This window comes from Ambystoma mexicanum, chromosome 6p (assembly GCF_040938575.1).
Source record: "Ambystoma mexicanum isolate Mex_15411 chromosome 6p, UKY_AmexF1_1, whole genome shotgun sequence".
Lineage (NCBI taxonomy): Eukaryota > Metazoa > Chordata > Amphibia > Caudata > Ambystomatidae > Ambystoma > Ambystoma mexicanum.
This window is the reverse complement of record NC_090935.1, coordinates 673,057,202-673,082,343: the sequence shown is the minus strand read 5'-3', so window position 1 is coordinate 673,082,343 and position 25,142 is coordinate 673,057,202. Positions and strand designations below refer to the sequence as shown.

At 43.3% G+C, this 25,142-nt stretch overlaps 1 protein-coding gene across 11 annotated transcripts in view; it reads left to right on the top strand.

Moving 5' to 3' along the window:
* The window catches only part of SSBP2 (single stranded DNA binding protein 2), a 1,952,970-nt gene that overhangs the window by 1,206,262 nt on the left and 721,566 nt on the right, over positions 1–25,142 (top strand). The window contains exon 1 of one of the 11 annotated variants that reach the window (XM_069627569.1): positions 16,146–16,167. The exons of 9 other annotated variants lie outside the window; for them this stretch is intronic. The gene's annotated coding sequence lies outside the window, so the exon portion shown is untranslated. Of the gene's footprint in view, positions 1–16,145; positions 16,168–16,940; positions 17,079–25,142 lie in introns of those variants that run through there. One more of the 11 variants, XM_069627570.1, reaches the window with a different exon arrangement.

Below are 25,142 nucleotides of genomic sequence, written 5' to 3'. Positions count from 1 at the left end.
TCATGAGCATGTGAATCCATGCCAGACACCAAGAAGATGGGTTCTATACTAGACAGATAATAGTGCAGCAGTGGTTAAGGAAAAATGAAACTGGGAGTACGGAACAAGTTACTTACCTGTAACTGTTGTTCTCCAGCATGGGTCTGGCATAGATTAACATGCAAACCCTCCCGCCTACCCCTCTGCGGCTCTTCTCTTGGTCCTACTGCCACTTTACGTGCTACCCTAACTGAAGATGGCTGCCAGAGGAGGGGCTTAGGTAGAGGGCAGTCATTGGCTGGGGCAGTATGACCCAGAGACCAGTGATTGGTTATTGGTAGAAAGACAGTTAAGAAACGAAACTGACACTGATATTTTCTTTACCGAGGATTCCCAGCCTGACAATGGGGAATATTCATGAGCATGTGAATCCATGCCAGACCCATGCTGGAGAACAACAGTTACAGGTAAGTAACTTGTTCCGTACTCCCCGTTTAATTTTTCCTTAACCCCTGCTGCACTATTATCTGTCTAGTGTAGAACCCATCTTGATGTACATTCTAGACCTCCCACTAAGTGATTTGGGAACCTACCTCAACTCTGTCCAAGGGATGCTTTGTAAAAGAACACTCGGACTGGCAAACTCAGTTCCGAACCTAGTCATTAGACACAAATTTGGCCTAATCTCCCTGGTAACTAGAGCTAAGTGGAGGAAACTGGCTCAGTTTGCCAAACTACTAAAAAATATGCTAGCGATATCCCTCTATCAGAGTTGGCGAGAAGATCAAACAAGACTGTCAGGTGACTCGATCAGTGTTTAAGGCCCAGATAAACAAAACACTCTTGGTCATTGGCTCCTCTAAATAAGAGCTCACTACCAACATGGTTATGGTAAAGTACAAGCTCTTCAAATATGACTGGGCAACTACTGCAGATCAGTTGGGCACCTATTCCCTATATGGCGAGTATGCCAAATGTCGCAGTAAAAGGGAGGAGAATTCCAAATACATTCTTATCTTCCCATGCCCCAAAAGGCGGGCAATATATTTGTTTTCTAATCATCCAAATTCCCACGTTAGAAAGAGCTAGTAAGTGGGATCTGGTTCCGGGAATCAGAACTGCAGGATTTGCACAAAAATTGTGAGTGACGCTATGTGGTATGGCATGATGGGAAGACAGCGGCAGAGCCTGATTCTTGCATTGTGTGGGGTCCTTGCCTTATTAGTAAGAAGAATTGAAGAGCTACAGAGCATCTTAAATGTCCCCCAGCAAATTGTTAGCCCAACTTGTGGTGATTTTCTTTTAATGATGTAATTGGTTTTGAATTTATTTACGGAAAAGTTTAATGATGAATTGCTATTCGTATTTCTTTCTTCCCTTTTTGTATGTAATAGTGAAAGGTTTGCACACTTGTTGTCTGAACCAAAATACGAATAAAAAAATTAAAAATAAAAAAGAAATGAGAATCCCATTAGAAATTGTTGTGGGGTTGTGCTAGGGTGGAGGTGTTTTGGAGGTGAGTCCTTGTTCGGATAGAATTGGTTGTGAATGCAAGTATTTCAATGTGTCAGAATCATACAATACTGTGGTTGAGTTTATGTAGCAGGGATGCTGCTTATTGCTCAAGAATGTAGTTGTTTAGAGCGCTGGTGGTTGCTCAGAAGTAGATTTTAAAGGTGCAGAAAACCAGGAAAAAAACTCAGAAAGATGAATGGATACAGATTTGGTTAAACTGTCTGCATATGAGAGTGTTGTTCAAGAAGAAAGATCGCTCTGATATATAGGGGGGAGTTTAGTCATCCTTTTGTTACGGGTAGTTTTTTGCGTGACTGCTGTTGGGCTCTGATTTGGTTGTGTGCTTGTGCGCAATCTGTTGTTTTATTTTCCTCGTTCATTGTGGGCTGTATATACAGTTGCTGGTATTTATTGGAATATTTTAATTCATTTTCCTATTGTATTGATTTTAATGACTTGTGGTTTCACTATATTTTATAGAGTTGCGTCACTTAGTTGTATGGGAACTACATTGTACTTCTTTTTTACTCTTTGTTTGATATTATGTTTGTTATATTTGAACAGATGTAAATTAAAATCTATATAAATAAACAAAATAAAAAAAGAAATAGTAATCAACGGTAGAAGGGTTACATTTTCGGATACTACAGACGGAGGCTACTCGGGTGAAGAAAGCATTCCTCAATGTCATCAAAACTATGCTAAATTGAAACAAAATGTCCCTAGATTAACATTACAACCTTTTTTAGGGAGAAGTAGTGGCAGGACCAGAGAAGGGATACAACATCAATATCCCCCAAATCAAGTCGCACAGAGGACAGCGTCAGACAAGGCACCAAACCGATTGTCAGTAGACCCACTGCTTGTCTTTAATGTTGCTGGCATAGACACAACTGCAGTCCTGAATAAAGCGCTATCCTTTGTCCCCAAATTTGCACCCACAGAAACGAACATGGAGATATAACTACTATTTTATTTCTGGAAAGTTAGACTGAATTATTTTTTTCTGAGCTAAAGAAGACAATCCTGATATTGAAGTTACAAGCTTACATAACCTATCAACATGTGTACCATCAAATGCTGTTACACGGCATACCATTCTTAATTGTGAAACTATTATTCTGAAAGGAGTAGCACATATTTTTGCTCACCCTCTCATACTTAGACAGACTCTAACTAGGCACAAATGAACTGAGCTCGACACTCTTAAGAACAACAACGATAATGTCATGAAACCAGCTGATAAATGAGGCGGCAATGCCATTCTTTCAAAAGAAGAGTATGATTCAATAGCATTCAAAATATTAGGTGATGAATCTCACTATAAACACTCATCTATGATCCATCATATGAGATAGAAACCGCTGATTTTATACATTACTGGAGCTACTTAGAAAGCTGGAGTCGTCATCCCTAAAGAATGCAAATACTTAAATTCTGCTGATTACTGCAAACTTGCATTTATATTCTTCCCAAACTTACATAGGTCTCACAGATCCACCATGTAAGCCTATTGTTTTTGGGTGTGCGTCATTGTTGGAACCTCTCTGTAAATACTTTGATTACTTTCTAAAGGCAATAGTGCAAAACATCAGATCTTGCAATGTCATCCACTTAATCAAGATAGATATTGCCCCGGTAAGGACATACTTGTTACTATTAATATCGAAGCATTGCATACTAACATTCCACAAGGAGAAGCAAAAGTTGTAGCTGCTGATGCTCTGAATGATCCAACAGGACTACACCGCAGTGCCAACAGAATTCATCATACAATGTCTGAAAATGTCATTCTACAAAAACTACTTTACATATAACAACCAATTGTAGTTACAAATTTGTGGTACTGTGATGGGGGTGGTCTTTGTGCTCAACCTGGCCGGTTTATGTATGCCCAAATTTGAAGAAATATGTTTAACTTATCCTTTAAAAAAGTTCATTTTAAGGTCTGAAAAAGATGCATAGAGGGCATCCTTTTACTTTGGTCTGGAGAAGTTGTTACTGTTATTTCATGAGTGGCTTAATAAACAATGTAAATCTGCAATTCATTATCAATTTAGCAAAATCTCATTACCATTTCTTGATATTTCCATTAACCATGTACAAAGTGAAGTATGCTCTACTTAACACGGAAAACCTACTGATTGCAACATTCTACTAATGTATAGCAGTCATCAAACTCAATATTTACAAGACAACCTACTATATGGTAAATCTCTGTGTAGCCATAGAAACAGTCATACTAAGGAGGATTGCATAACTGAATCAAGTTCTTTTTTCAGTGGCTACGGCAGAGGGGGCTATCCAAGCACTTTCTAAAACAAGCTGGTAAGCAGCATTAAGTAGAGACCACATTGACTGACTTGAAGTTACTTCAACAAGAATTGCATGTGTCACTACGTTTTGTAAACATTGTACTTATATTTGAAAATTGATATTGGAGCACTGTGTGACAAATTCCGAGATGTCTTCACTTCTCCCCGAGGAGGACTCCCTTCCAATGAGGCCAGGGTAGTGAAGCTGCTGGCTGATAATCCCCTCTGGGTGGTGCTCAGAGGCAGGATCTCATGGGGAGGGACCTCCCCTCTCGGTACAAAGGAGAACATCTCTGGAGAATGCGGTATTACAACCCTGCATACAACCTATACACCTGGCAATCCCCTAAAATCCAACTCCATTTCCCATACATCCATGCATGTCTGTAAGCCTGAAAAAATAATGACTACTGAGACGAGGAAGAGCAGGGACTACCTCAGGGAGACCTACTTATCGTACTGGGACAAGGATGAGGTGCAGAACAAGGAAGAGCAATGCTGAGAACTTGAATAACAGTCTAGTCTTCTATATCTGCTTATGATAAAAACAAAGGAAGGACTTACTATGTTGTCAAACTGACTGTCAAGCCAGCCCCTGAGCAACAGCAGGCGTGAAAGCTGTGAGCAGAGAGACGGCAGACAGCAGAAGAAGCCGGTGAGTTGCAGAAGGCGTCTCTCCAGGATTGGACGCTGGTCGGTCCTTTGACTGTGAAGCCAGGCAGAGGCAAAAGCTCCGTAAGTAGGTGGACCATGGGGTCCCAGAGCCATACTAGCACTGCTGGCCTAATTCATACACTACAAGGGTCATGAGGACAAGGAGGGTCTGGGACCCAACGAGAAATTGTGAAAGATACCCACGCAAATCTGGAGAGGGGACATACAGGGTCTGGGACCCTGAAGAGAGAATTGTGAATATTGGGAGCATTCCCCTCTGGATGACCACCAGGGAAGGGGCAAGGTCCCAGGAGCAAAAGAATAACACGGGTCATCTTCCTCGTGGCATTACTTTGGAGTAAAGTGCACCAAGTACCCAAATACAAAGAAGATGATAAATACGGTTTTGGGATCCACACCCACAAAAGAAGATCCACACAAGTCTTCTTTGTGGCAGTGCCTGGCAGGAGAGTGAACCAGGTCTGCCAAATCAAAGCAGTAGAGAAATACGGATCGGGGACCCGCACCCGCAAGACAAGAGAAGTGGAGTAGAAATCATATTCCTCTTGGCAGTACTTAGCATGGAAATGAACCAAGTCTCCGCAAGTCTGAGTTGTAGAAAAAGCCAAGTGTTGAGAGATTAGTGAAATTGGAGACTTGTGGGGGCATTCCGAGCCAATACCAGGATAGAGTTCTTAAGTGTGGGTGTGTGACAAGAGGAGGATTGTTTACAAGTACACTCTTTGCGGATGAGTTGTGATTCAAGACGATTGGTTGATTTGCTGCACGAAGAGCGTGCACTCCAAATATGTAGAGCTTAGCCGCCAGTTAAACTGGTGTTCTACTCGTGACTTCTTTTTAGATGATGCATGCAGTCTTGAACAGTATCCTGGCCTGTTTAGGTAGCCAGTGTAGTTTGTGTAGGATGGGGGGTGATTTGGTCGCATTTCCGTGCACCATAACTAAGAAGTGCTACAGCATGAGGACTGCTTTTAGGGGAGCCAAGTGAGCGGCTGCGAGCCCTGTCAGAAGGGCATTTCCCCATCGGTGTGCAAAACCACAAGGGCCTGCACTATGGTCTGGAAGTCCAGCAGTGGGTTGATGGTTTGATTTTGTAAAGGGTGGAGACTTGGACCCAGACCATTTGGGCTTTCTTGGTTTGGTTTCTGAAAGGACAGGCTGCTGTCAATGGTGAAGCCTCAGAATTTAGCCCAATCCATGAGTTGCAGATCAAATCCTCCTATGGGCATATTATTGAGCCACCCCTGAACAATTTGTTTTTTACCTGGGGGGAGGGGTGGAGCGATGAAGACAAATTCGGTCTTGCATGGCTTAAATTTGAGGTAGGCAGTCGATACCCAGGACTGGATGACTAGGTAATGGCAGAGGCGGCTGATGTCCTGTGGGCTTTTTACTCTCATGTACAACTGAGCATCGGCCACGTATTGGTGTGTGGCTTTATCGGGATCTTTGAGGAGTGTGCCCAGAGGCTTCATGTAAAGGTTAAACAGGATTGGTCAGAGGATGGAGCCTAGGTGGACTCAGCAGGAGAGTGGGAGTCGGTTGGAATGCAACGTGTTCATCTGGACAGCCTTGCGTCTGCCCGAGAGGTAGGACGTATCCCAATTCAGTGCAGTGGTAGAGAATCACGTTCTGTTGGTGAGGCAGGAGAGGAGGGTGCAGTGGTCAATGGTGATGAATGCAGCTGAGAGGTCAAGGAGGCATGAGTTGCCCTTATCCATGATTTGTATGGCATCATCTACCTCCTGGATGATACATTTGTGGCAGAACCTCAACTGATAGTCATGGCGAAGGTGTACTTTTCACATTCTGTTGAGTAGTTTTGTCGCAACTACGTTTTCCAAGATTTTGCCAATGAACGCAAATTTCGTAATGAGCGGGTATTTGCCTAGGTCATCTGGTGCACACGCACCTCTTTTACCTGATACTTTTAAAGCACCTTATGGCACTATTGGTCACTTTTAAAATTTGATGTCCAATTTATAACTGTGAGATTTAAACTTGTGATGAATAATCAAATAATTAGAAACACTGCTCTGCGGACCTCCTTCATGACAGCACTGCCTGTGTTAAACAGTGGGGTGTTTTATTGTTTTGTGATGAAGTGCGCATATGGGTTAGATACTATGAAACTGTAAAGAATTGTCATGATTTGTTACAAATACACAACCTCTTTAGTGCCAAAGCGTATATGCATGTATATGCTCTGTAAACCTTTTTCAAATAAACACTTTGATTGTCTTGGTTACTGTAGTATGTGAAGCAGGTCTTTCTCTATCACGGTGCAGCTCTTTCTCTATTAATTGCTATTTATGCTTAATACTTATCTGATGACATTTAGTCAATTTCCACAGGTTACCAGTTTTGACAGATAAGGGAACTGGGGCAAATGGAGGTGAGATTAGCCAAGGGTTTAAACATGTGGTCAAGTAGGGAAGGCAGTATTGGAACCAAGGGCACTTGATCGTGGATTCACCACTTTGTCAATAAAACACAGCTCTACACAAGCAGAGACTTTCTAGACTGTAGGGAAAACAGATTTCCCATCTTGTTGCTACCTCTGAAATGTTGGTGAGACTGGGGCAGTTCCAGTCCCATGCTTTTGCAGCTGAATTTGAGAGAATAAGGAGTGCAGAGTCCCTGCTCTGTGCACCCCTATGTGGCCTCCTAGCCCCTCTACGTTTTCCAGGGTTTCTGGGAAACTGGTCAAAAGAGGAAGTTAACAAGACTGCTGTGTATCTCTCCAGACAGGAAAGGGAGAGTAAGGCGGCATCCAGCTCCCCTTCCTAGAATGCAGTCTATGTAACTGGGGATTTTATTACCAGGACCTTACAGACGTGCGCGAGTACCTTGCCATTTGATGTGGATATCTAGCAAATGGTGCACCTGGGCATATGATAGGAATATATGACAAATGGTTTGAGCTAGTGGGCCTATAGAGCTAATATGTGCATGTATTGGAACTACTCAGGCATTTTATGAGACTATACTTGCATATGATGAGACTATGCTGTGAGTACTTGGGCATGTGATGGCAACCCCTTGCAAATGTGGTGCTGGGTGGTTTGGACATATGATGCCAATACCAGGAAACGGACATTTTAACTAGACACGGTTCAAAGCTCTTAGTTTAGTCAACACTTGCAGCAAGCATTCCTGACTTGATGGTGTTCACCACCCTCCATTCTGTTTGCGGTCGATCCAGGTATTCATTTTTGGCTGGCGGGACAGGAATTTGTGTGATGCTGATGTGGCACATTAAGGCGTACAAGAGGAAACCAGGGATGTACTGTGTACACTTTAGGGGGAATAATCACTTGATTGATTTTTGGAGGAAAAGTGTATCCGTAAGATATTTGGGCAAAGAAGTTGAACAACTTCAAATAAACACAGGGAAAATGATTTTTTTTTTTTACTGAACGCAAATTGCTCACAGCGCAGACCAACACTTGTAGATTTATCGATTGACTAAAAGAAGAACTTGGGTCAAAGCCAGCAAAACAACCCAAAGCATTCAAAACTCAATATGATGTCATAGGCATAAACAAAAGGTACATATGTGTGTGAAGCTACTAAAAAGCACTTCAGTGGAAGACTCTTCTGTACCCGACACCAGTTAAGCAACACCATCACAACACTGCATGCGAACATTTAAGAAAACACACACCAGCCCAATGGGTGGTAAAAATAACTAAATAAACACGGAAGTCTTCTTTTGGTCTTATGTATTTCTCTTCTCTGTGAGGAATTTGCTTTCAGTAAAAGAAATTCGTTTTCCCTATGTGTATTTGAATTTATTCAACTTCTTTTCCCAAATATCTTTTGGATAAACGTTTCCTCCTAAAAAACAATCGAGTGATTATTTCCCCTCTAGTGTACAGCCACCCCTGGTTTCCTCTTGTCCACTTGGGTATGATCCCACTTTTTGGGTGTCTTTCTTTCTAACCCATTAATATGGGTAACCTCTTTTCCTCTTGTTACGTGGATGGGCACATTATGTTTTTGGACACTGCTTCAGGTTGATTTTAGAATAATTCTAAATGGCCCCTTCTGTAGAAGTTGCAGGGTTGTTGTGTATCTTACTGTTTATTTATTGCATTTTGGGAACTTTGGTCAGATTACCTTTCGCTTATCTGCTGAGGCAAAAATGCTTTGTGGAAGTGGCTGTGCACAGATGATTGCATGGACAAGTCCGCAACCAGAACATTATGTTTTTATTAAGAGTTTTAAAGTAGCAGTAAAGCAATACCACACCCCTATGGTTATGCCGATGTGCGCAGCTTTGGTGCCATTCGCTTTCTGGGTATTTAATTATACCAACACATGATTTTGACTTGGTAGTAATAATAGCAACAAGAAAACGGGGATCCGTAAGCACAGCATTCCGAATATCCTGGCTGAGAACAATGGGCCCTTTTATGCCTTTAGATATTCAATGGGTCTTTCTTCCTGAATTACATTGGAGGTTGCTGTATTTTTGCTCAGCGATTGCTGGAGGACCGCACAGGTCCTGACAGTAACATCGTGGAATGTACTCTCAGGCAAATTCCCCTCAGACGCAGCCGAAGAGTTAACTCGTCGAGACTTGGGTGGCATTTGGCTCGGATCGAAGGCTTTTTAAAGGAGTGTGCTCCTGTTGAGACAGAGCTGCGTTAGTGACTACGCCTTTTGTTCTTCTACCTAAAGCATTGCAAAACGGATGATGAAATAGTCTGTTCAGGCATTTAACTCTAAAAATGCTGTTTTGTAACAAAATGCAAGCATCACAAGACACCTTTTTTTCAAATGGTTGCATTTGCGCCTTTTTAAGGAGTGCATCCTGAGGCCGTGGTCATTTATATACTGAAAAATAAAATGGGTGTGTTAACAGCGTCAGAAGACCTAGCATGCGCTCGAGGCTCTGACCTGAGGATCTTAAACTGACCACTTCAGTACTTGATCTTTACAGAAAGAAAAGAAAATGAAAAGATCCTGGTGTTGACTGTGTGTGAACAATTATTTTGACATACAAAGTCGGCAATAAAAACAATTTAGAAATATAGACCACTGAATGAAAACAGAAACCTGTCCGAACAAATGTCCACTGAACCAGAACACTGTTCCAAACAGAACAAACATTGGCAAAGCCTGTAGGTTGGGATTGTGTGTAGCCATCCAAGCCATTTTCCAGTCATTGCCATAATAGTACAGCCTGGCCATAAAATGGCAACAACTGGCAAATGATGTTCATACCTGGCCATATTAGAGCAGTGCGTGGCAAATGTCTTTCTAACACGTAAGAGCCAAACACATCTTTGCCAATACTGGTTTTTAACAAAAATGCATTGATTGCAAGGATGCATTGCGTACAAATCGAGTGACTGAAGCACACTTAGTTAAGACATTTGTATTACTCCAGAAGCTGATTTTCAACAGTTAAGCCCATTACCTTTCAGAAGACTTCTTAGAAATATCTCCTTAAAAGCACAGAGCTTGCTCAAATCGATCTTGGGGGCAGAGGAATATTTTTGGGATGGGGCTTTTAGTGGATAGGAATGGCCATTTGCAGTTGCAAGACCATTGGCTGCAACTTGACAGATGAAGTGCCACTCACCCACAGGCTGTGCCCTTCCTCAAATCCCATATCTCTCCTTTGCTCACCCCAGCAATGCAACTTCCCCACATGTCGATTAAATCATGTCAAATCATAGAGAGCCTTGGCGGAATTGGGTAGTTGCCTGTTAGTTGCATTTGGCGTCTTTAGAACTGTATAGTGAATAGTGCTAGTCATCTGCCCAAAGTACATTGGACAACAATAAAACATGACACTAGTCGACAATTATTTAAAAGAAATCAGTTATTTTTGTTGGGAGCATTTTCAACTATTACGTACCTCCCATCTGGGTCAACGTTCACTCCTTAAAGCAGAGCAAGCTTTCTAAGCACCATTCAGTTGTGTAACTTGTAAACCAGCAGTTTTATCCCACAACCTATTTAAATAAGCAGCAATTGTCCTGGCTTTGGCCCAATTGAGTCCCTGTACATTCTGAGACAAGTGGAGCTATTCCCCACCTGTCCCTGTCTCTTCTCACCTAACATTAATTTCTTCAGAATGAATGACAGTGCACACAGTGAGATCCTTATCTGCATCAACAAAGTATGCACCACCACACCATTTTGAACCATTTAACACCTACCACCCTCTGTAACCTCATCATAAGCAGTAAAACCCATACTCAACCCTGTAAAGATCCTCACAATAGCAGCACAAAATACAGGCCGCCGCAAAGGGGCAATGGCCGTAACTCTGCAAACTACTGCCAACCGCTCATACAAATGATGACGATTTCTATATAAAAATGAACCTATTACCTTGCATATTTCTCTGAAAGTGGAGTGCAAAGCAATGGCTAAAATAGTATAAAGCACAGCATTTAGTGGGTAGATTTTTATGAAGATAATATTATTTCTGTCTAAAGGTTCCAACAGTGTAATAACTGCATCTGTAGTGCGTTTAGCATTCCATATTGGTACATCAGCTGAACATGAGATATCTTCTCCCGACCCTCATGTATTAGAATATCAAAGCTTAGGCAGGTGTAAAACATACATTTCAAGATTCTTCTTGTTTGGGGCTGCCATTTTCCAAGCCATCTCCCTTCGCTCGTGTGGTGGTCATTGGAAGTCCCGCAAGGAATGCATCAGTTGGCTAAGTAAAGAAATTATGTTATCTCCCTGGGATTTCATCCTTGCATTGGAGGCTGCCCAAGAGAATGATGAGCACACTTCACCAGAACTGAGGCGAAAAGGGAGGATCTCCTCGAATTTCCTTGAATTTTATTTCCATATACTTCTCCATGTTAACGAACTGTGTAGTGTCAATTCTCAGAAGAGCTGCAAACAGGTACAGTATAAAGTTACAGAAGGATGACAACACAGATTTCCTAGTGAAATAGTTGAGGATCCCTTCTTCCGACACACAGCCACTCACTGCCAGTCATGGCTCAAATTTTAAAACAATGGAGGGATACTATAAAAGTACCGGTGATACTATGGCTGGTGAAATCCAGAATAAGAAAAAAATAGTATAAACCTACACAACATAATCACTAGAATTGTAAAGAAGATACATCTGGTGCCAGATTCAATCATTGTTACCATGGCAAAACCGAGATTGATGATCCCATCCTTAACCTTAAGGGATGTTGTGAATAGAGCAAGCAAAGTGTTATTATCTTGCATGTCTATAATCTGTTGTAATCTGCTCTAAGTCTCCGGTGCCCAGTTACCGCAGGGTTCGGCACGTGGTATAAATAAAGAAACTAAACTAAAGTGTGAAATGCATTAGAACGCAAGGTAGCTACTTCAGAAGTCTGTAATATACCATTGGAAATTCATCTGCATTATTAGCCAGTGGCATACTTTGTTCCAGGGCTGTCAGAAGATGTGGTGAGGCCCGGGGCAAAACATTTGGTGAGGCCCCCTTACAGTTTTTTGCACTCGGCCAGCGGCGGCATATCCGCACACAGGAGACTTGAGAAATCTACCCTTGAGTTTGTGTGCAGGATCCCAAATATGGTTTATTACTACTTTCTCTACTGAAGAAAGGTTCATGCCAGACTAACTTTTTTATCATATGAATAAATATATATAAAATGGCATGAGCTCTCCACTGCGCCACCTCCAATTCTCTGAGGGTCAATCACTTTTCCAAGCAAAGAGTTGAGGGCAGATCTCTTTCTTCGGCTGGGGCCTCCCTCTGGAAACAGCCTCCCTGCCTCGCTAAAAACGAGGAGCACCATCTCCGGTTCCGGAAGCACCTCAAGACCTGTTTATTTGCTTCTGCCTTCTTTCTTCCTCTCCCTTGCTGATCACCTGCCTGATCCATGCACTGGTCACCTGGTCAAGCTCTGAATTCGGGCCCAGGTCCCTGCCTGTACGTCCTATTGCAATCCCGCACTGCCTCTTGGCTCCCCTGCACTTGTGGTCTGTATCTGTAACCCTACAGTCCCCGCTCTTGCTCGTATTGTCCACCCGTTGGCTACACTTATGAGTACTCACACTTGCCACCAGTTGGCTGCACTCTTGTTTCTACTTTGTTCCTGCACTTCTGCATCCTACCCCACCCTCGGCACTTCTCCCCTCCCCATTCCCTGCTCTTGTACGATCTGAATGACACAAGGCCTAGTAAGATCTGTGTTTTGTCCTACTCTTTTGTTTCTCCCTCCTTGCCTTGTCGCGCCTAGAAACACTTGCGTACAGGCACGTTATAAATGCCATATAAAATAATTAAGGAGCACCCTGCCCCTGTTTGCGCATTAAAACACACATCATACACAGTGACAAATGATGTAAGTGGAGGCTGGTACATTTCTGAACTTAAGAGGCTTAAATGTTTGTTCCAATTAGTCAGGATCAACAGAGCACAGTGAGGGAGCCCAAACCAAAGGGTGGATTGGGGGGGGGGGGGGTTTCTCACTCCCAAGAAAATGTTTGAAACATTGGGTTAAAAGTATGCATTTTATAGCACTTTCTTTGCAAAATTGGGTAGAGATCCACACAGTTTGCAATTGGTTTTGTATGGAAGCACATGGAAATTCCCAATAGTTGCAAATCACAAATTGTGCATAGGAACATTTTCCAATACATTTCATGCCGCCTTTCCACACGGGATATGCTAGTATAAACATATATTCATGCTGGTTGTTCTAATTATGTTGAAGCAGGCTGCATCAATATTTGCCATTATTACCATGTACGGATTCCCAACCAGTAAAAATGCCATGCCACAGAAAGTATATCCAGGCTGACTGTGTACCATAAGTGTTATTACTGGCTAGATTGGCCTACATTCAAAGTGGGCCAATTTAGCCAAGTAGTATGTTTGCTTTAACCTTGATGCATAGTCCTGTGCATCAAGGGTAAAGCAAAAAGAGCACTGGCAATGCTAACAGTTTGGGCATTTGTGTAGGCATGGCAAAGGCACTTCTGTATTGGTATTAGCTGGCCATTGATAGTGCCAGTGCAAAATGGTTTGAGTACCTGAGCAGTTAATAGCAGTGCCTCGTAAATGCCTAATACTTATACATAAGCCAAAACTGTTGGCTTTGCCAATGCTTATTTTTAAAAGAATTTCAGCGAAAGACATGCAGGGTGTTTTTAAATTGAGTGGCCAAAGGCAGACCTGATTAAGACATTTTTATTACACCAGTTACGTGTTTACAACTCCAATGAAGTAATGAACTCTTAGAAGACTCCTTTGAGGAAACACTTGCAGGCACATTGAGGGCAAAGTTTGATGGCTAGCCATGTTTAAAGCTAGCCCAAAGAGTTCCAGTGAGGAGTTGTTTTGGGTGGGGAGGACAGGGACTGGGTGAGAATGCCATAGGGATAAGCATGGCCATGAGAAGTCATTTCACTGTTAGCACCTGCATTCATATCCATACACTTTTAGGTAATTGAAATCGTGATGTGGGGTTAGCACTTGCATGCTAGGGGAGTGATTAGAAGGGAAGTGGTGACATGAGACATCTCATTCTCACAGCAGTCCTTAAGTGTGATGTTTCAGAAATGAAGGCAAGAGGTAGCTGCTTGTAACATTGAAGCTTCACCAGAATAGTCTCATTCGAAAAGTGGAAAGATTTTAGGTGCACCCACACAAGGAAGTTTGCCCCTTCCTCACAGCTACTGACGTTAGCACCTCTCCCAAAATTTGAAGTATTAGTCCCCTTTCCCCCTGACATTTTAGCCTAGGTGCACCTCTGATGCCATGAGCCCACCCCTTAATGAAGTGGCCCCCAGGGTGGCTACATTTAGGGGTGGTGCTGAACACACACTCACAAAAAACACTTTCACCCATGCATTCAACCACCAGTTACACAACTCCATACATGCATGTATACATAAAACCAAACACAGCATTGACACAAACATCAACATGCACGCATGCATTCATACATACATACACATATACATACTAATTTAATTTAAATACACATACACACTTTTAATTTAAAATAAAAAACACTTACCTTTCCTCCATGCACCCTTAAAAAGCATCCACGCAGCCGACACGTAGACACGCTGCCTGACAAGAGAGAACTCCTCTCCCATCAGTCAGCGGGGTCACGCTGAGCAATGTGAACACACTGACTGACAATAGAGAACTCCTCTCCCATCAGGCAGCGTGGTCACGCTGAGCAACGTGAACACACTGACTGACAAGAGAGAACTCCTCTCCCATCAGGCAGCGTGGTCACGCTGAGCAACGTGAACACACTGACTGACAAGAGAGAACTCCTCTCCCATCAGTCAGCGGGGTCACGCTGAGCAATGTGAACACACTGACTGACAATAGAGAACTCCTCTCCCATCAGGCAGCGTGGTCACGCTGAGCAACGTGAACAATCAGTCAGCGTGGTCACACTGACAACATGAACACACTGACTGACAAGAGAAAACTCCTCTCCTGTCAGTCAGCGTGGTCATGCTGAGCAACTTGAACACACTGACTGACAAGAGAGAACTCCTCTCCTGTCAGTCAGCATGATCACGCTGACATGAACACACTGACTGACAAGAGAGAACTCCTCTCCCATCAGTCAGCGTGGTCACGCTGAGCAACGTGAACACACTGACTGACAAGAGAGAACTCCTCTCCCATCAGTCAGTGTGGTCACACTGACAACATAACACACTGACTGACAAGAGAGAACTCCTCTCCTGTCAGTCAGCATGGTCATGCTGAGCAACGTGAACACTGACTGACGAGAGAGAACTCCTCTCCCATCAGTCAGTGTGGTCACACTGACAACATGAACACACTGACTGACAAGAGAGAACTCCTCTCCCATCAGTCAGCGTGGTCACACTGACAACATGAACACACTGACTGACCAGAGAGAATTCCTCTCCTGTCAGTCAGTGTGGTCACGCTGAGCAACCTGAACACACTGACTGACGAGAGAGAACTCCTCTCCCATCACTCAGCGTGGTCACACTGACAACATGAACACACTGACTGACAAGAGAGAACTCCTCTCCTGTCAGTCAGTGTGGTCACGCTGAGCAACGTGAACACACTGACTGACAGGAGAGGAGTCCTCTCTTGTCAGTCAGCTTGTCCACGTTTTCAGCTGAATGACGGGAGGCAGCAGAGCTCACTTCTGAGCCCTGCTGTCTCCCATTATTTTGCTGTTTGTTGCGGAGCCAAACGGCTTCACAAGAAACAGCAAAATCATTGCAGGGGCAGCACAGTCCCCCGTGTGAATAAAGGACACGGGAGACTGTGCTGCCTTCCACTTAGGAGAGGGGGCCGCGAGGCCCCCAGCAAGCGCGAGGCCCGGGGCAGTTTGCCCCCCCTGGACCCCCCTCGTGACGGCCCTGCTTTGTTCTATAAAAGTTTAGGAGTACTCTGCAGACAAGGTATGCCATCCTACCAGGGTTTTTAGGATAGTGCTGTGACCTACCTGGAGGTGTTTCAATGGAATCTGAGTCTCCACCCCTTCCGCAAGGTTGTGTTCACAACCCCTGGTGACTCCCCTGTGACCACTGCCTCCGTGACACTTGCTGAAGGAATGTAAAGGGAGGGCTCCTGCGCGCAATTGCCGCAACCCACAGGCGCTCTTTGCTTCCCGGTTTCTGTTCCTGTGCGCGCGAGCCGAGAGGAGTGCATATGCAGGATCCAGACCGGCGATGTCTCGGAGTTAAGTGGAAGTCAAATATAATTCTGTCTGCATGCATGCATTCGTGTGTGAATGAGCGAGTATGTGAGGTAATGTTTGAATGCTTTAATCAGTGGGCGGGAGCGGTGCTCCTATACTTCTTTTAATTAAGTTTTACTGTTCCTATACTTTTATTTCAAAAATAATCTGTTCCGGAATGGTTTCGTTTTTTAAAAAAAAAAAGGGTAGGAAGAAGTTAAAACTGGCACTTTCCGTGCACTGCACTGGACGTTCCTTTAAAGTGCAGGCATGGGAAGGGGGCATGGCGATGAGGTTTGTGGGGAGTGGTGCAGGCCAGTAGTGAACATAGTTCCACTACTTCTTTTCGTACCCTTCGACCACTGGCATTAATATGTTTTTGAATGCTGTGTGATTGCTTGAATGTGGGTTTGAATGAGAAAGTAAATGTGTGAATGCTGCTTGAATGCGTGAATGTGTGTTTGAGCGAGAAAATGCTGTGTGAATGCTTTTTGAGATGAATGCTGCATGACTACTGCATGAATTGTGTTTGAATGAGTGAATGAATGCGAGGGAGCTTGTGTTGGGTTTGTGCAAGTCTGGGAGGCTGACTTGGGGCTGGGGAGGTGTTTGGGGGGGAGAGTGATTTACTGGGCATCTGTGATACTGAATCTATGATACTGTATCATAGATGGCCAGTAAAAAATAACATGCCACAGTAAGAAATGGCTAGACTGCATGAAAATGCATTCTAGCCAGGTAATAACTCGTGCATTTTTTTTAATTTTATTTATTTATTTATATAGCGTTAAAGCCCACGGGCATCAGAACGCTTACATATAGACAGGACAACAAAGAATGAAGACGGGACTAGGCGGAAGAGGCCTGAATTAATTCAACATGGTACAGTGTGTTTCCAGGATTTACTTAAAAAGTAAGGTTTTCAGTTTTTTCCTGAAGATGAGATAGTTAGGTTCAAGTTTTAGTGAAGTGGGTAGGTCATTCCATTTACCGATGACTATTGTCGGGAAAGCCTTGCCGAGGCCATGTTGTTTTTTTTTTTTTTTTTTTTTTTTTAAAAAAGCATGCTTGCTTTAGAATCATGATAAAGCAAGCATTATGAGTGTTATTACATGACTAGACTGGCATTTTGTTGCAATCAGTCTAGCCATTTCTTACTGTGGCATGACATTTTTTATTGAGTATAAATGACCAGTAAAACATGTCATGCCACAGTAAGAAATCGCGAGACTTACTCCACCAAAATGCCAGTCTAGACAATGTGACGAATCTTTGAATGACGTCACTTCTCTCCAGGAGGGATCCCTTCCCTGTAAGGTCAGGTTGGTGCCATCTAAGGGTGGTAATATGTGGGACGACCTTTCAGGGGAGGACTCCTCTCTTGGGAATGAGGGTGTGCATTCTAGGCCACACATTCCTGATTCCATTCTTTCCCCCATCATACAGCCCAGCCCATACCTCCATCACAGGGCACTCCTTCCCACACCCACATGTTGTATTACAATACTGCAACCTATGGTAGTACTGACACGAGCAGGCCCGGAAATGACATTAAGAATATCTTTTTCTCAAGTACTGACACGAGGAGGATGCATGGAGGCATGAAGATGCATCTGTGGAACTGGGAACAGCCTTCTGCGAGGGGATGGACATTAGCAGAGTTTAAAAACCAAAGAAGGACTAAGCACGTTGTCAAACCAGCCCTGGAGCAGCAGTAGGGAAGGATGCTGCCAGGCCTTGGAGCAGAGAAGCGGCAAAGACGGGAGAGCAGAAACCACTTGCAGGAGCAGAAGGCGGCTCTCCCGGACTCGAAGTTGGTCAGTCCTACGAACCTGAGGTGAGGCAGTAGTACAACCTCCAGGGCGAGGTGGACTGCACCGTCCCCAAATCGTACTGATGCTTCAAGGAGTCAAACAAGCAACTGCAGGAAGTAAACTACTGCGGAGAACACAGAGTGCCAACTCCAGTCCAGGGAAGAAACACAGCCATATACAGGAGTCCCAGAAGGTTATAGGAGCTACGAGCGGGCTGGTAGGCACAAGGGGAGTCAAGGAGGGTTGCCAAAGCATACTGTGAGGGTCTCCAGGCCTAGAGAGTACAGAGTGCATCCAAGGTGGACTTCCTCTGCACAGTGAACCCGTTATAAAGCATATAAGGGTCTGGAACCCTGTGAAGTTCAGCAAAGCGAGTTTAAGAGGAAACTACCTTCCTCTTCTCAGTGGGGAGACCAGTGACCACCGGAGAAGGGTCTGGAACCCTGACAAAAGCCAGGAGAGAATCCAAGGAACTCCTCCTTGTCTCAGTGGGGAGGCCACTTACTATCAGAGAAGGGTCTGGGACCGTAAAGAGAAGCCAGGGGAAAGGGATTCATTCCCCCTGGTCCCGCTAGAAACTACAGAAGTGCACCCCAGAAGAAGAGTCAATCTCCTGTGCGTTGGATAAGACTGAGTGAAACCTATGAGCCAGGAGTTATTTCCCCTGGTATTTTCTATTGAGAAAGAACAATTGTTGGACACTGTTAAAGAATCGTGGGAAGAGAACCATTCTCCTGAAGGAAGAACTTTTGGTTAGTTTATTCTTTAGTATAGTGTGAGGTTTACAATAGGGTTTGACATAGGATGGTGGAACTTTAATTTGATGGACGTTCTGACAATTCCTTTAGTTTTAGTTTGAGGCACAGACACCCCTCATAGAAATAGTCCCAGTGAGGTTTCAACCAAAGAAATAAGTCTATAACCAAAACCATGCCACTCTTGTGTCAGTCTCCTCCTTCTACATTCTTACAACACGCAATGACACTTGTCATGCTTGCTTTAAAAGCATGATAAAACAAGCATTATAAGTGTTATTATGTGGCTAGAATGCCTTTTGATTAAATCAGTGTAGCCATTTCTTACCGTGGCATGACATTTCTTACTGGGGATAGTAAAAAATGGCATGCCACTGTAAGAAATGGCTAGACCTAATACACCAAAATGCCATTCTAGCCGCGTAATAATAATACTCATGCTTGCTTTTATCATGCTGTTAAAGCAAACATGATAAGTGTTATTACGTGTCGAGGCTGGCATTTTGAAGCAGTATAGAATGTGTGTTATGTTAATAAGATGTGTAATCACCAGAGCCAATGCATTACCACACACTGTGGTATTTACATTTTAGAAGAAATAGCTTGTGTGTAGCTCAGCGGGTTAAGTGTTCACTGCTGATATTTGTGTGTGTGAATCGCCATATAGCTCAGGAATGTATGGTCAACTCCATTAATGGTCTGCATCATACACGAGTACAATGCTCTGGGGTGAGTCTCTTGGTCATCCTGATGATCCATGTACAGATCGAAACACGTTGAGTTGTTACAAGTTTCTTTCCAATTTGTTTGTTATGAACTTGTGGATTAAAATTTGATTGATAGAGATTGCCTCTATAAACTTGACATTATGGTGAAAGTCTTTGTGGTAAAAAGAAGAAAGAAATTGTTCATTGTTACTTACTACAGTATTTGTAGTTTTGTGTCAGTTGGCTGTTCCTCTGACATTATCCAATACAGGGTGTATAGCGCTTTAACTCACCTTGCGTGGCATTACTGGACATTTGATGATGCACTTGCCATATGGAAGAAGCAACTGGATGTACAAAGCTGTAATTTGCATATTTCAACCATACCTAGGCTGTAGGCGTATAACAGACATGGGATGACTGTATCTTCAGAGGCTACATTAGCAACACTGCATTTTGGCAGCCCCTACGAATGTGGGACTTCATTTGGCATATGATTACTAGAACAGACATGCAGCAATAATTAGTATAAACTATCCGTAAAGGACCATATGAGGCGATAGTGGCATATGCATGGCAGCACCCCTGGCCTATCTTGGTTCTATTTGGCCTACCTCTGTCATAACATAACCCCCTCAACTGCATGCCAAGGCAGCATTCTAGTGAAAATGTGCTTGGTATCTAAAAAGTCTTACGTCTGCTTTAATGCGGTTTGGTATTTTTTTGAAAGTTACATTTCCTTATGTTTTTACACCCAGAGTCACTTCAGGTGATGACATCAGAGTTAAATGTCATTTCAAAGGTCACATGAGACCACATCCTGTGATGCCATCGGGTTTGTGATGTCTGTTCCGCTACCCCTTGCATTTTAGTGAATTGACGTCCATGTTCTGAGTGACTAACCTATCACAATTAGGAATGAGCAACCCAAAGGAATTTGAAGACTCATCTGCCCTTGGAGAGGGAGAAAAGGGTGAGAAAAATGGGAGTGGCAGCAGTGAGGAGTTAGGTGGAACATGGGGAAGCTGAATAGCCTACAGAAGCTGGTGGACCCAGGAGAGCTGCATAGGCTTACAAGGGCTGAATGGCCCAAAGCAGCTGTAAATAATTGTATGTAAAATGTTCTGTGCACAACGCTTTGACAAAAGTGCCATACAAATAACAAATAATTATTATTAAAGCTTGTGAGAACAGAGGTGTGGGAAGCCTGAGCAAGTTGAAGTGGCGGCCTGGAAACACTGAACTACCAGAGGTTTCTAAGACCTAGTAAAACAAGAGGTAGACAAGGACTCGAGTGATCCAAATAGTGGGAACCTGGCCCAGGAGAGCGATCTAAACAGAGGTTGGGGGCCTGGCACTGGCCAAGTAGGGAGAGCCACCTAGAGTGTAGGAATATCTGGTATTGTCTGTACGAGCAAACAGAACATTACAAATCTGAGTGTCGTTCATAGTGATCTGGGCACTGTATACCTGGAAGTGAGTTGACGTCGTCACAGAGAATGTCAACCTGGAAACTGTTAAGCAGCCGAGCACTAGAAATCTGGCAACTGGTTCTCTCTCAAAACTCAGAACCAAAAGGAAACCCGCATGCCTAATGGTGAGACCCTGGCATTCAGTAGGTTATCCAGGGGTCACAACCTGGGGCACTCCAGATGTTTTGAGCTATGAATCCCAAGATATGTCAATATTGACTCTACTGGGGAGGGCTGTGATGGGAGTTGTAGTCCAAAATACTAACTTTTGGTCTGAGTGCTGTTGGTACTCTTGTTTAGAGAGGAATTGCCATAGCATTTCGGTGCTGGACTGCCCATGTGGGCGGGACAAAGACTGATATGCAAATGGAAATTTTTCCCATCTGTGAAGGTACAGTGAGCAAAAAGCGTGTGCTGCAAACTCTCATCTCAGAACAGGTTATCATGCCATGTTCTTTCTGGAGAGGAGCGCCTGCTACCTTTTTTGAAATATTTGCAAGGAACTTGGGGTTTGTCACCCTGAGTTACCTGGGGGCAACCAGACGTGGACTCCCTGCCCACTGTGCTCAGAGAAGCACATCTTCACCTCACTGATAAGGCCCAACAAGGCTGAAACACGTGTATGGGGTTGCTGTTGGTACCAGTGCTCCAGATAAGATTTTGAGGTGGGAGTATTTTACGCATGCTTTTTCAAATTAGAGAGTAAATGCAATTTCAAGAGAGTAAAAATGAGTTTTCTCCTCTGCAAGAGCGTAAAACGTATCCAACATACACCCAATGCATACGTAAAATCGGACCCGTATAATCGGACCCGTAGACCAAAAGAGTTGTAGATCAAAGTTGTCTGGCTTGCCTTTAACCATTTTATTACACTTGTGGAAAATATTCTGCCATAAAATAACTTGTAAGTACATGCTACATACACAGCTTCATTTTTAAAATTCTGGACCCTAGAAACTCTGTTAAGTACTACTATAGATATAGACGAATGTATTGCTTGCAGAGGGAGTGTGAGTAAGCAAGTGTTAGCATATGATTTACTTACAGGAAATTGCACACATAATCTCAGCAACAGTCACAACCTGCTAAGCTACCTTCCCTGCTGTCTGCTGCAGGAAATTAATGAGGAACCCCACATTGTGTACAAAACCAAAAACATGATTCTGGCAATTACAGTTGGGAAGAAATGCAGAAAAGTGCATGCGTTGCAGACTGGTCCCAAATTCCTGCTTCAACACTAAAGTGTGTGATCCTGGGCAACTAATTTTGCCACTGTGCCTTTTTAGCAAAAACAGAAATGTCTATAACAAGTGATTTATTGCCAACTAGTTACTACTCAGAAAAGCCTGACTGACCCCTTTTCCACTGTTTGAACTATACCATTAATAGTAGTGACAATTTATATAATGCACATGACAATGGGTCTAATTCATTGAGCGTTTTCCAATGGGCTGTTGCCATTATAAAAGGTTTCTGAGAATTAGGCCCACAGTGTATATGTCTCGTGGCTTACTCCTTGCTGCTTCTTTAATATAAATTCACATGAACTCCTCGAGTATTAATAACTCGCTTGTACCTTCCCCCATCTTCTACTTCCATCATAGGTGAGCAGTCTTGATTGCCCGGTTTCTTCCAAGATGGTCAAGAATCTGCATCTCTGGCATGACACGCATCACAGCCAATTTAGCCCGTAATTGCTAATCACATCAGGGGGATTAAAGAGTGGTGGAAGTGGAAAAAAAGGAACTACTGGTACTCTGGCTGCATCCAAAAAGGACGGAGTGGGGTGGCCAGACAGATGGGGCAGGTAGGCAAGGGGGAGTGTGAAACGGGACAAACCTTGCCTGAACTGTGTAGCAGGGATTTTAATCCACTCTGCAAATTTGACCACATAGCTTCAAAAGGTTTACTTGGTACATATAGTTTGGATTTCAAGGCCAACAGTAATGATGTCTTGTAGAGTTTACTTACTAAAAACACAAATTGCATAATAACGCCACATGACATGTAAATCCTTACAGCTACGTGTTAAGCCAAAAGAATATCATTGTGGCTTTAATGTTCACGTCGTCCTGAATGGTACATCTCTCCAGGCCTACTTCTATTCTTCCCAGGGACCCACCACATCCCCTCCGCTCCCCTATGGGCAGTAAATTCTTCTCTGCAGCATGACAGCTCCTTGTTAATGCAGACCTATTGCTTTTGGAGTTCATGGTTTCCTGGTTTCCAGGTCCAATCTAAAATCGCCCCACAGCTCCAATAGCACATGGCCCTCTCCCGCCATGGGTCAACTTGCGCTCCCCCCAAGCCAAGGATAAAATATTAAACCTAGATAACGAAAATAGAGGGTACCAAGATGTGTGATGGCCTTCATCCACACAGTCCATTCATTTCTTAAACAAATGCTTAGATCACACTATTGCTCTTTGCCTTAGGCAGTTCTTTTGCCACATCTTCATGTTTTTTTTTTTAAATATTTATTTACAATTTAACCACAACAAGAATATAACAATCACATAGCAAAGACAATAAATACAATAAAGGGAAAGAAAAAAAAAAAGAAAAAAAAAAACCCCACCCAGCAATGTATACAAACCTCAAGCCAATAAATGTTTACATATAGTCTACTTGCTAATACAGATCTAAGAATGAATCCCACACCTTAGCATGTACTTGCATTTTCCTCAATCGCCTATATATTATCCTCTCATTATTTGCCAAGGAAATCATCTCATCAATCCAGCTTTCCGCAGTTGGAGGAATCCGGGATTTCCAACCCCTCAAGATCAGTCTTTTAGACACTGAAGCTCATGTGTGCGGTGAAGCAGCCAGAGAAGTAATTGGCAGAGCTATTCAACAGCATCTGACTTAACTCCAGAGGTCAAACCAGGGAATTGCCAGCAGAATACCCATGCCTGAATGATTAGCAACACTAACCAAGCACAACCAATACCCTAAGGCGTCTTTGGGTGCTAACCACATTTTAGGCTGTAGGATGCTTTTCTTGTGTGTAGGAAAGGAGGTTTGCATGCCTAGTATTGTGCCTACCCAACTCCTATAGTACAAACCCCACAAGATGTTCCAAGTAGAAGACCTGGTACAGTGAAATAAAATGATTTTAAAGGATGAAAAACTTAGTTAAGAGGTGAAGCCAGGAAATCAGCCCGTTTTGGACCTTAGACACTTGACCTCATATCTCCTGATCTCTAGTTGGTACAAATGTATGTTACTGTTTTGCTCAAAATTGCTAAAGTAACACACAGTTCCATAGGGAAAACTTGTATAGTGGACAAATTACACTGTAGACTCATCTATTAATAAACATTTAGCCAGTCAGATAGCACAGTGAGTAGAGCGCGCGCTTTGGCATCCGTGCAGAACTTGCTGAATCCCAGGAGGGCCAAACTCAGCCTTTCATCCTTCCGAGGTCGATAAATGAGCACCACACACCGTGGGTATTAATAAGCTCAAATGCCTGAGGGTTTGTAGCAGTATATAAATGCCAATTATTATTATTGTTTAGCAAAAAAGAATGATTGTATTGCTTCGTTTTCTTTATCTAGAAAAGAAAACCGCAAGTACCAGAATGTAAAGTAATGTTAGCCACCCTTGACGCAACGTTTCAATTTAGAAATCCAGATTCATGCTGATGACATTCAGCTAGTGGTGTGCATTGAATGCATTGCGGAGAGCCATTCTACCAACAGATCCCATGCACAGCTGTTTGAGATATGCCCAAAGCTGGATGAAAAAATTGGACTGCCCATAAGTAGGGAGAGCCTAGGTACATGGTCACAGTGCATCTGGGAAATCATGTTCACCAGGCTAGAATTCTTTGGGGTGCCACCCATTGCAGTGATGCCTTCCTGCGCCATGTGCATAACTGCTCTTGCTTCCTACAACAGATTGGGAAGCATGCTGTGCTTGAAAGGATATGGTTGGCTCAAGAGCAACATGCTTATCCCATTAAGGGTCCCAATCCGCAGTCAGGCCAACTCAGCCCTACATCCAAGGTAGGTAAATCAAACACCATCAATAGGTACCATGACAAATTATTAAGGTGCTTGTATGCAGTAAATTTACCTGAAGCGCTTTGTAATTCACCAAATTATAATTCTTTTTATAGGCTGTCAAAAAGGCAGGGATCTAGTGCACTGGCGCTTCTACATGAGGTGGGAGCACAGTTTCATCCTAGGCACACAGCTATGGAGGCAGCACTGTTATCTGAG